Genomic DNA, 13,157 nt, shown 5'->3' on the forward strand with positions numbered 1-13,157 from the left:
AAGGTGAAGCTTGCTGTAGGGAAGCACCTCTCATAGAATCATAGAATTATAGAATCATAGAATAACCAGGTTGGAAGAGACCCACCGGATCATCGAGTCCAACCATTCCTATCAAACACTAAACCATGCCCCTTAGCACCTCATCCACCCGTGCCTTAAACACCTCCAGGGAAGGTGAATCAACCACCTCCCTGGGCAGCCTGTTCCAGTGCCCAGTGACCCTTTCTATGAAAAATATTTTCCTAATGTCCAGTCTAAACCTCCCCTGGCGGAGCTTGAGGCCATTCCCTCTTGTCCTGTCCCCTGTCACTTGGGAGAAGAGGCCAGCACCCTCCTCTCTACAACCTCCTTTCAGGTAGTTGTAGAGAGCAATGAGGTCTCCCCTCAGCCTCCTCTTCTCAAGGCTAGAGGAGAGGATTAACAAGTGTGTAGTGAGCTCTAGCGGGTCCTTGCATGGGGGCTGGAACTGGATGACCTTTAAGGTCCCTTCCAGCACCCACCGTTCTATGATTCTATGATTTGGGTGGAGTGGGGAGGCATGTTTCATCCCAGAGGTCTTCCAGCTTTAGTCTGGAATGTCAGATGTTTCACTGTAGGAGGAGATCCCTCTTGCCATGGCTCTGCTGAGAAACCCTGCCAGGAAAGGTGTGGCATGGAGCAGGATTTTCTGTGCTGTACTCCATGCTCTGGAGAGCTAGTTCTTCTGTAATGACAGCAATTAGAGCCAGGTGGAAGTGTTCCAAGTTGCTTTTGTAAATGCCAATATTTTATCAAACTAGCTGGCAAAGTTGTCAGTCCCTGTGAACTTTCTGCTCACCTGTCCTGTTTCATGGTCAGCTGTAGAGCAATGAAAATATCATTTTTTTTTAATAGCATTTTCAAAGTTCAAAACAGTTCTGTGATTATTATTTTCCACTTTTTCCCTAAGAGAGCAAGAACTGTAGCCAAATTGCTTTTATCTTCTACCAGTCTGATCTAAGGATTATAAATAAATGAAATGAAAGAAACACAGATATGAAAAACAAAGTCCTGGTGGGCTCTGCTTGGCCTCTGAATGTTGAAATGTAACTTGCAGACAGCTTAAACGACTAGTCAAGGAAAAGAAGTGGAGATGCTGATTTCTAAATGCTCTCAATCCAAGCCTATAAATTCTGTGAAGGCACAATTCTTTTTTCCCTGAATGTCTGCTCAGAGCCAATCCTGATTCTCTATTTAAAAATGCACAGTGGCAAGGTAGGAGGGGAGAATGACTTGTTCAGGCTAAAAGAGGTGGGAGGATGGGAAGCACGAGCTGTCAGGTACCCGAGCTGCCTTCAGATCTACAAGAGAGACAACAACTTCAAAGCTCCTCCACACCATGCTAGCTGTCTGAGCTGGAAAACATGCAAGATCAGGAAAAAAATGGTTGTGGGAGAAATATCCTTCATCCCAGGTCAGCCCAAGTCTTTGGGTGGCAATGGGCAAAAAAATCATATCCTTTTGAGGTCAGTGTTTTCTCTGCTGTTATCTGCTCCAGGTGATGTTGTCTCCATTAGCTGCCTGTCCAGAGGCGTGTAGCACGGCTTTGCTCATCCTTCAGCTCCCCCAGCCTGATGCAAAGTGCATTACTTACAGGAAATCTGAGCAAAAATTGCTTCAGTCATGCCCAAAGCCCCATGGAAAGCAATAAACCCTCCTGTTTCAAAGTAATCTATCATACTTAAGCTCAGTGGGCTTGGTGGGGCTTTCCAAAGACCACTCCTTAATGCACTTTCCCTCAGGAAGACCCCTTTCCCGCATGGTTTTGGTTGCTGCCTTCAGCGAATTGCATTATCGTGCCAGAGGAAAATAAAAGAGAGGCACTTTTTCTAGCACCACTGTTATTTTAGAGAAGATCCATGCAAAATTATGTTGTTGTCAATGGGGCTGTGGATACAGTCAGACTTGACTGACAGTTTCCCAGCTGAACCAAGGAAGCAGTGTAGCTAAGGGGTCTCTGAAGCCATCAGAAGAAATTTAGGGTTCAGACACCATGAGGACTAGAGATGAGCTTTTACAGTGATGATTAAAATTAGAGATGCGAGGAGGAAGATCTCCCTGCATAAATCCAAGCAAGTAAAATATACGAACAGAGACCAGAATGCTGCATTGGATGGAGCTGCACTGCAGAAAAAGGGCAGGGGGGTGCAGTGGATGACACGGTCTGCATCACTTAGGCCATGCTTCAGAAGAAAAAACAACCACAAGTTCGAAAAAACAACCACAATTTCAAGAAAACAAACTGTTGCCAAAAAAAAATGAAAAATAGACGTCTCATTCAAGGAATATATTCCAAGGGAGAGTTACGTAAAACCTGGGAAATACTTGCTGCTACTCTACTGGATGACAGAGAGACTTCAATTAGAGCTGTGGTCATGCCAGTGTGCTCTAAGGCAGAAATTATAGATGAAGTGGGTGGGTAGCACCACAGAGAGAACAGAACAGAAAGCCCATGGGTAAGCAGCTGTCCTAATTTCAGCTGTGATAGAGTTAATTCTTTCCCGAGTAGCTGGTATAGTACTACGGTTTGGATATAGGGTGAGAACAACTCTGGTAACACACTGATGCTTTAGTTGTGGCTGAGCAGCGCTTACACAGAGTCAAGAACCTTTTTGCTCCTCACTCTGCTCCACCAGTGAGGAGGCTGGGAGTGCACAAAAGGCTGGGAGGGGGCACAGCTGGGACAGCTGACCCCAATGATCAAAGGGACGTTCCATTCATATGACATCATGCTCAGCAATACAAGGATGACTTGGCTGGGGGACAGCCACTGCTCAGGAACTGGCTGGGCATCAGTTGCTGGGTGGTGAGCAATAGCATTGTGCTTTACTTGTTTTGCCTATTCTATCATTTTTATCAATATTATTTTACCTTCCTTTTCTGTCCTATTGAACTGTCTTTATCTCAACCCACAAGCTTTATCTATTTTAATCCCCACTCCACTGCAGGGGGAGTGAGCAAATCCCTGTGTGGTGTTTAGCTGACTGCCGGGTTATGAGTCTGAAGTCTCCGAACATGGCTGGACATGAGCTGTGTGGCCTCTTCAGGATCTTTCACACGTCACATTTCACTTCTGTAAGTGGGGACACCCCTCATCACGACACAAACCAGAGCAAGCACTGTGCCACCATCACCATTCTGCAGGTGATGGTTTTTTTTAAACTTGACCACTCCAGAGTCTCTGGGACCGCAAGGCACCGTGCATTTCTGTAGGCATCCCATCTGCTGCTGGGATTTTCTGGCATAGATGCACCTGGACTCACTTCAAAAGCAAGTGCTGTGAAAGCTCCCAGTGGCCAAGAAGGATGCTCATCTGCTCCTGCTTTGCTTTTCAGGGAGTGTGAGATGTAAAGCACCCCAGCGAAGTGGTGTTAGAGGCAATTTGGGAAGAATAATCCTGATGAGAAGGCTGGTTTAGGAGAAAGGGCATATAAGGAAATAGCTTCAAGCCTGCATCATCGGAGATTTGAAGTATTTTGGAGTTTGGCTGAAACAGCTGAGAGCTGGGGTGTGGGTTTTTATTAAATAATCACTGCTTTCTGGGTAAAGCAAAAAATATACCTGTGAAATCTTTAATCTGCCAGTCAGTCGTTCATGCAAAAAAAAAAAAAAAAGCTTCCTCCATGCAAAATGCAGTTGTTTTGAAATGGTGAATCTCTTGCTCTCCAGGCAGGTGATCCAGGTGACAGCTCCTGTACTGCATCCAGCCTCCTGCTGAGGAAACAAGACTGCAGCTGCCATGAACAGCAGAGATGTGCAAACACGAGCATTGCTCAGTTCTAACTGCTCTCCCTCAGCTTCACTCACGCGCTCCCTGAAACTTGGAAACCAGTCCATCCTGTTCAAATCCCCTCCTGTGACCGGTTCTTGGCCTTTAGTGCGTTGGAAATGGGCTTTTCCCTTTTGGGACTGGAAAATGATTCATCCACCAGCCCAGGAATGCAACCCTGGAGGCATCATTTGTGATCTTCTCCCAAAACACTCTTCTGGAGCTGGATTTCTGTGTGGAAGGAATGTAGCCTGGAAAAGTCCTCCTTAGTAAATCTTAGAGCAAAGAGGATTTGAGTGCCGGTCTCATCCAGATCCTTGCTGGAGAGAGAAAACATCCTAAAACCGAAGATGGGCAGAGCAGACCTGCCTGAGGGCCAGGACTTGCTTCCTCCTTGGGATGGAACTGCCTTGCCCTTTCTCCTCCCACAGCTGCTGAGCCTCAGTATCACCCTTGTCCTCCCTTTTTGCAACAGGAGCGATGCTTCAGATTCCAGGTGAGGCAAAACCCATGTAAACACGGCCAGAAAGTCCATGTGTGAGAGCACATTGACAAAATCACGTTCATGAGAGTGTCCCTGGCATCTCAATATCATCTGCTCCCTAGCAGTATTGGTAAGAAGTCTAATAGCTTGTTGCATTGTGTGGATGGCTGCAGATAGACCTGGTGTCCGTTCAACCTGTTGGAGAATATGTTTAATCCAAATTAGCCAAGCCCTGGGTGCACGGGAGGCAGTTCTGTGACTTCTGATGCTTCATGCCAAAAGTTGCTGAGATAATACTGCCTTTTTCAGGATGATCTCTTTACACCAGTGCTGCTGTTCAGAAAAACCATGAAACAAAGAAAAGAGAAACACTAAACTGGCCACATTCTGCTGGGGAGTGGCACAGCGATACCCTGAGCATGACCTCTGACTTGTATTAGAAAGAGTCCCATCCCACATGGCAGTAATGCAAGTTTCTTGTTTGATGTTCAAACATGGTAACCAGAACTGCCCAGGAAAAGGCTCTTAGCTCACGTTAGCTCTCCACCAGTGCCATTGCTCCAACACGATAACCACAAGCAGTGTCGGCGTTTGCATGGACTAACCACCAAAAGGCTCTCAGGAGGAACTGGCTCTATCAGCCTAAGGTTTTCCTGAAAATGAGAGGTTCTCAGGGAACACCACTGTTCCTTACTGGCTTCTCATGAAGACACTGATGGTGTTTGGGCTTGTTGGCATCCAGGCTTGCAGTTAGCTTTTTAGCTCCAAATGCAGCATAGTGGAGCGTGTGGCCCAGGACAGGGGATAAAGAGCCTTGGGTTTCAGCTCTGGCTTTGACTTTCTGAAGGTAATTTCTGATAAGGCAGCTTAACTCTCTAGACTGAGAAGTTGCCTAAGAAGAGGCTGCATGAATTCCTCAATCATTGAAAAGCTGTAATAGTACAAATCGTTTCCCACAAATACCCCTTCATCTTCCATTTTTGAGAAGTTCTCTGGGTCCTAGTTAATCCAACCCACCCAGCGTGTGGTCTCCTACTTGTGATCCTTGGGCTGTCTACAAGAAGGAGGTGGAGATGATGTACAGATGGTCACAGCCCACAAAGGGAAGTGCAGACAGCACCTAGCAAAGTACCTGGTCTTCGTTCATCAGCTGAACCAAGGTTGTGATGAATATCTGTGCCTTTCTTGTGCTTGCAGCAGCGATATTGGATCTCCTCACAGCAATGTGACGTGTGGAGGTAATGGACCAAGCACACACGTCAAGCATAGATGGTCCTCTATACCCTTTGGGGACCATGAAAAATAGGGAGGGGAACATTTGGCAGGATGACAATTTCTCAGCCTTTAGGGTGACTGGTTTTTCTTACTCCTTCCTGGTTGGCACAGGCAGGGCTGCATTTCTGCAAACAATAGTTTGCCCCTGGGCTGGCCCCAGCTCTGACTACCTGCTGAACCCGGAGCCCTGTAGACATGCTCTTGGCTCTGCCTGCAGGTGCCAGATCTCAGCAGCTTGCATGATTTGTCCTCACACCCCTTCACCTCTTAAAGCCTGAAATTCATTAGCTCAGTTATGCACATGCAAGCAACAGGAGATGGTAAACTCAGCTCATAGAATCATAGGATGGTTTGGGTTGGAAGGGACCTTAAAGATCACCCAGTTCCAACCCTCCTGCCATGGACAGAGACACTTTCCACTGTATCATGTTGCTCAAAGCCCCATCCTAACCTGGCTTTGAACACCTCCAGGGATGGGGCATCCACGACTTCTCTGAGCAACCTGTGCCAGCGACTCACCACCCTCACAGCGTAAAAATTTATTCCTAATATTTCATCTAAATCTCCCCTCATTCAGCTTAAAACCATTCCCCCTTGCCATGTCCCTGCACTCCCTGATAAAGAGCCCCTCCCCTGTTTTCCTGTAGGCCCCCTTTAAGCTCAACTGGTCACTCAGCTACCAGACTACCTGTCTTGGGGAAAATTTTTACTCTGATTCAGGGAAATGCTCGAGGACCAAATTCAAAAGTCCCCGAGAATAATCCAGACCTTCTCCCAAGACACAGTTCCGATCTGACATGGTACGTGGATGCCCCCACATTCCCCATGTCTGCGCACCACAGGCTGGCAGCTGCTATGACACTAATTCATGGAGGAGACTGGTGTGCAGTGACAGCAGGGCAGCCAGCCTCTAGCAGAGAGTGACTGTGCAGTCACACATGCAGCTGGGTCATGGAAATGAGACCTGTTAAAAATTAAATTTGCAAGGGAGGGTGGAGTGACTTCGTGGGCACTCAGGTGTGGTCACCGATGTGAGCAATTGGAATTCCCACAGTTGTGAATACTGTTGGCCTGCCTAAATGCTAAAAATAAAACAATTGGGAGGGTGAGAGCTCCAGCAGCCTTCACTACTAAAGCTAGAGAGTCCTCTGACTACATTTTTCAGCATCCAGTGACCATAACTCTCATTAAAATCATTGAGGCCATTAAAATCATCGAGTTGAAAAAGACGAGGAGAGAATCGTGGGCCTCATCTCCCGCAGAGCTGGGGAGTGCTGTGGGGACTTGAGCTGACTTCCTGGCTCTTGCACAGAATTCCCATGTAATCTTGTCTAAAGAAAAGCATAAAACCTTCAGTTCGCTTGAGCTCTCGCAAGAAAACAAGACATTAATCCCTCATCTCACTTTACTTGTGGCGTGATTTTCATGAAACGACAGTCCCAAAGAGCCTGGAGCTCAGGGGTTCCACTGCCGTGGCATGAGCGAGTTGCACCTCCACAATCCAAGGGTTGATGTGGGATAACCCGTGCCAGGCTCCCACACCCATTAACCAGTGCCGGCACGACCGAGGCTCCCCAGCTACGAAATGTCTGCTTTCTGCTGGATTCAGCTGATGCTGGAAACCGTAGAGGCTCTGCTTGATGACCCTGACCAAAGCGTGTTGGAATTCATTGGGTTTCATAAGGTTTCCATTAGGGCTGAGAGCGAGCCCCTGAGGTTTTGCGAAACTCCTAAACTATCTGTACAGCGATTTGCAAAACCGCTTTGTTTGTAGGGATATTTGTTTTTGCTGATCCGCTCTGCTTTTTGTCTCCCTCTCCTCATTGTCCTCCTCTTCAAGGTAGACGTGCTGCTCTACCTAGAAGCATCTGCTCTGTGGCTGAGATCTGAGAACAGGGTGGTGACGGGATGCTCAGGAGGAGGGTGATCTTTGTTATAGAGTTATCAAGCTGGTGCTTGTCTTTACTACCCATTCCCTGTGATGATATTGGTTGGAAAAACTTATCCATCTGTCCTCCCTCCCTGGTATCACCCCTTTAACAGCAAATGCTAATCCCTGCTATTGTCTTAAGACAGTCATGGGACAGGTAAACATCTCAGTGCAAGGCTCCCACGGTTCCTTACCCTGGGATTAAGTCTGTAAATCATCTACATTTGCTTTGCAAAGGATGGAATCAGGATTTAGGATCTCTAAAAGAAGATTGTAATTTAATAACAATAATCAGGAGGTGATAGTCTAGATCCTCAGCTCAGCTGGTTGTGGCTTATGTAAAAATAAGAAAAACACTCAGAAACAGGAACATAATAGTTTTGTTCTCCTGCACATCGTTCTCCTGTGGTGAAGTCGACCATGTTGCCTTAAGGCTCACTCCTTCAGACTCTCCATCTAATTTTCTGAAGTAGTAGCAAATCTAAGGTTTTCTAGCACAAACCGCATCCATCCTAGCAGACAGTCACACAATAACCTGAAGAACATCAAGTGCCCAGACTCTGGCAGCAGGAGTAGGATTAGGGTTTGATGGTGACATCAAGGTGATGTACCTGGGGGGTTTGGGTCCTTCTGGAACTCTCCCCAGATAAAACAATAGACTCAATACATCCGGATACAATCTGGGGCCCCTTTACCGCATTCCTTCTCTGGCTGGAAGGCAGCCAGGGCTGCTGTTTGCCCATGCCACGTCACAGTCCCACCTCGGCTATCCTGTTTTCTCAGTGCACCTGCTAATTCTTGGTGGTGAGGCACAAAAGCAAATGGAGAGAGGTGCAAAAGGACCTACGCCCACAGTGCACATAGGCATGGCCAGCTGCCCTGGGAGATTGCTGCCTCCTGGCTCACACTGTGCCCCAGCAAGTTGCAGATTAACCTCCTGAAAGGTGATGGTAGCTCTTTTGCTCCAAGGCAAGAGTCGTTCACCAGGGAGAAGCTGGAAGAAACAGCCTCCCTGAGGATTTTCCTCTGCATTCCCCTAAAAGTAACTTTGGAAAACAAAAAATGCTGCAGCATATCATACTGCAAAACCTTTGGTAGCTGCCAGAGCTCATTCAGAAGGACCAAGGGAGGTCTGGCATGGTGTGGTTGTTTCCATCAGTGTTGTCATAACCCATCATTACATCTGGTGAAATTACGTTCACTGAGGTATTTCTCCTTGCTAGAAGAGACTTAGAGTTGTGTCTCCCACCTTCAAGGATGTGTTATAGACTTCTGGGACATAGAAGAGGGGTTCAAGACTGACTGGAAGCTCTGGCAGACCTTGCTGTGATGCTACAAGACCTCATCATCTCTGTCCCCTCTCTCCCCTTGTTTTGCAGGGAGGGGGTACTTTCTATCAAAAGCCTGAGGAAACACAAGCCTCATGTCTCCAATTCATAACCCAGCATAGCTGGCTCAAAATGGGTTTTGCACTAGGATTGCCAAGCAATAAATTGGTGCAACAGGTACAGGTTTCTTCTGCCTCAATATTGTAAAACCTGTACAAGAGAGACTGCTCCTGTCTTAACCTGCTGCAAGCTGTTGGCTCCAGGAATGTGAACTGCATCTCTGGTGCTCTTGATAGAGCTATTCCTGCCTGAAATCAGCATTTATCCTTATGTCCTTGGATTGCCAAGGCCTACAAGAAAGTTGGAGAGGGTTCATAAAAGCTTGTGGTTATAGGACAAGGGGGAATGGGTGTAAACTGGAGAGAGACAGATTTAGGCTTGAAATAAGGAAGAATTTCTTCACCATGAGCGTGGTGAGACACTGGAATAGGTTGCCAAGGGAAGCTGTGGGAGGTGTTCAAGGCCAGGTTGGACGGGGCCTTGGGCCGCCTGAGCTAGAGGGATGTCCCTTCCCATGGCAGGGGGGTTGGAACTGGATGATCTTTAAGGTCTCTTCCAACCCAAACAATTCTATGATTCTATGATTTGGCTCATCCTACTCCTTCCTCCATGGGATCCACCATTCACATGGCTCTGTGCACAGCGTTGCCCAAGAGCTGTGCTGAAAGGGCTCGTTTGTGGGATCAAGGCATCTCTGTGTGCTGAGAGCCATCAGCTGAGCAAGGTGACCAGAGAAGGAGGGCATGACTCCCTCCAGCTCAAGACAGTTGTGCCTCCATTGATGCAGAGCAGCCTTGCACTGTGGCACCACAGCGCAGGAGTATTCCTCACCCCAGTGCCCAGGCACATTCCCCTGTCCCAAGATACTTCCATTTGCTGCAGTTAACCATTAACCAGCACACCACTGCCTGTCAGAGGCAGCTCCGTTCTGCCCGGTCATCTGTATGAAACCGTTTCCACGCAAAACTCTGTCCTCCACCGGTCCAAGCCCACCGGGCCAAAGAGCAAAGCTGTGTTCAATTTCCCACATCAAAACTCCTCTTTCAGGGAGGTGGGTGAAATCCTGAAGCTGGTGCTGAGTTCCACACAGCTGCTGGTCATCCCTGCCTCGCTCACACGTTAGATGCCGTGGCTGGCTGAGGCGTAGTTCTCAGGGAGTCTTTAGTTTCAGCAAGCTATAAGTCATAGATTCATAGAATCATAGAATCACCAGGTTGGAAAAGACCCACTGGATGATCAAGTCCAACCATTCCTATCAATCACTAAACCATGCCCCTCAGCGCCTCATCCACCCATCCCTTAAACACCTCCAGGGAAGGTCACTCAATCCCCTCTGGGCAGGCTGTTCCAGTGCCCAATAACACTTTCCATGAAAAAATTTGTCTTAATGTTCAGCCTAAACCTCCCCTGGCGGAGCTTGAGGCCATTCCCTCCAAGAGTTAGGTCCCAACTAGTTAGGTCCTCACATATCTTACAGTGGAGACATATGCATATGTATTGCTTTCTCATCTTTTTCCCCATGCCCAGGCGCACAGCAGACAAGAGAAGAGTAAATTATAACCCAGTCTTCCTCTATCAGATCTGTAGATAGACTTGTAAGAGACAGTATGTAGATCTTCACTTAAACATCATGATGTTAAACAGAGGAGAAGTGCCTGAGTGACGCTATGTGAGGGATGTGTACTAGAACGTCACATACTTCAGTTGTGGGTCAAGGAAAGCTCTCCTGAAATGTTCTCAGAAATTTATACAATGCTTTAGCTGCCACAAGTCAGGGTTTTAACCTCACATAGCAGCAATGGGTCTTTGCACTGGTGTCTGGAGCAGCTTACAGAGTTTTTATGCCTCCTTCCTTAGCTTTCCAAAGTGTGAGGCCCCTGCTGTGTTATCTCATCTGGAGGGTTTCGCCCTTCCCTCTTCCTCCCAGAGCTCTATACCCAAAAGCTGGGTGGAAATACCTTCGCGACGTGTCATTTTGCAAATACATGCTTGGCAGAGCTTGTTTCCCCATGCACAATGTTAACCTTGTCCACAGACATGTGGGATGGTCAAGGCTGAGGCAGATGTGGACCATTACACTGCCCAACCTCGATTTTGCAGGTCAGCAGTCTTCCGCCCAGCAGCTTCTGATTTACCCCAGTGTCAACTTGTGACAATATCTTGAGTCTCTTAAGCTTTCACTGGGACACTGGAAACAGCCTCATCTGCCATCTGTATGCATGAAAAAAAAAATAAACCACAAGGTCTTTGAGCTCTGGGAATAGAAAGTCAAGGCTTAGGATCAGAATACAAGTGCATCAGGTCATGCACCTAGGAAAAATAGCTGTACAGGAACATCTCAGATCATGTTTCAGTTATGAAAGTCAGGCTGTTCTGTTTTCCATCACTACTGAGTTAAACTGCTCGGAAATAATGTTTTCTGCTCTATAACCCCATGGCATGACCAGAATTAGCAGGAAGCAAAAGTGCCTACAGCTTAGCACTAAATGAGCCCGTGTTCTAAAGCAAACATTTTATTTTCCCTCAGCATAGACTGTTCTAAACTGCTTTACATATATTTCTATAGATTCGGGCTCCTTAAAAGCTGACAAGGATTATTTGCTACTTTTACACTGTGGCAATGGAAAGGAATGTGGACAGGTTGTCAAGCATCACCAGTGCATGAGCCTGAAGTACAGCACCAAATCTGTGGGTATGGGAATGACGTGCTTCATCCTAGAGTTCAAATTCATGTAGCCACAGCCATGGGGACAGGTTGGTTTACATCAGCCTATATCAGCACTGAGAAGGATCCAGATACACAGTAGGTATTAATTAAACCATTGATGATGGGGGCTAAAGGGGAAGTGGAGCATTATGGAGTTTGGTGAGGATCCTCTGAGGTCTCCAGGCATCCTTGCCCCAGGTTCGAATGCCTCCCAACATGGCTGCTGATGTGTGACCCTCACCACTGGGCCAGTGATGGGTTTGGAGTTGACTTCAAAGATAAAATCAGAGCTTGTCATAGGTCCTCATCTTCTGTGGGTGGGAAGAAGATGTAAAAAACACAGTTCCTCTGTTCTCTGCAACAGAGGAAGGCACTTAGTATGATTTTTCGGAAATTAGAAGAATGAAAAGTGAAAGGTGAAGGCTGTTATGGGTTTTATGAGCTGTAGCCAGCTGACGGTAAAGAATAAATTGCTTGCTGAGTGTTCTAGTTTTGCATCTTGGACAATGAAACTAAGATCTCTGAAGTGTTCCTCTCAGATATGGACACACCCAGGCCAAATGTGCAGGTTTAGCCCACACCCTGATTTGCATCTGTCCGTGATTAGTGGTACTCCAGTCCACAGCTAATGTCTTGGGTATTTGGGTGTTCTTACCTCCCTTGAGGTCAGTGGACAAGATCTGCGGAAACTGTGTTGGTTTAAACCTATCCTGGAACCTTGTTTAGCTGATGAGCTGATCCATACCTATTTTCAGATTTTGTGGGTTAATGTGAAAAAATAAGGAAATAGTAAGAGGAGCTTGATGTGTAGGAAGGGGAGGACTTGGATGGTTCCCAGACTAGAGAGGTCATGTAGTCTTCATTTTTGGAGACATTCAAAACCCACAGGGACTTGGTTCTGGGTCCCCCAAAGGCAGAAACTATCCACAGGGTAGTAAGTAGTGCCTCCAAATCTCTATGGCGAAAGATGTTCCCCACACTGGCAGTGAGAAGCACCATGCAGATGCTGGACAGGAGCAGTTGGTTTGTCTTTGGGTTATCCACAGCCAGTGGCATCAGAGCAGCTTTTGGAGGGGGTGGCTGCATGTTACAGCCACCCTTCACAGGTGTGAATTTTCACAGGGTGATTTCTTCTTAATTATGAGCTAGGAAATTGCAACGAATATCCACAGACACAGCTTCCTGCTGCAGAAGGTGGCTACAGAAAACAGCGTTAGCTTTCTAATTTTTTTCTGGTTTATTATTACTTTTCTCCTGGGAGGGCAGCCTTGTTGCTCGCTCCAATGCTCTATTAGATTCTCATTTCAGCCAGTAATCCTGATGGCAATCTTGACCCCTGGTCCCCACCACCAAGGGCTCCAGCCTGCGAGCACAGGGGGACCCAGCTCAGCCTTGCAGGGGGCACAGGAGCAGGCTGTCTGCCCCAAGCACTTCTCTCCTTGAAGCAATAGGGCCAAAATTCAGAATAGCAAAGAATCAGGGACTGGAACTTTTGGGCCCAAGCATCAACGGGGCACTGGGCAGCACCACACCTTGGTTTGTCCAAGAGAGACAGCGAAAAGAGGGGAAAAAAAAAAAAAAGTCCT

This window comes from Phaenicophaeus curvirostris, chromosome 6 (genome assembly GCF_032191515.1).
Source record: "Phaenicophaeus curvirostris isolate KB17595 chromosome 6, BPBGC_Pcur_1.0, whole genome shotgun sequence".
Taxonomy (NCBI): Eukaryota; Metazoa; Chordata; class Aves; order Cuculiformes; family Cuculidae; genus Phaenicophaeus; species Phaenicophaeus curvirostris.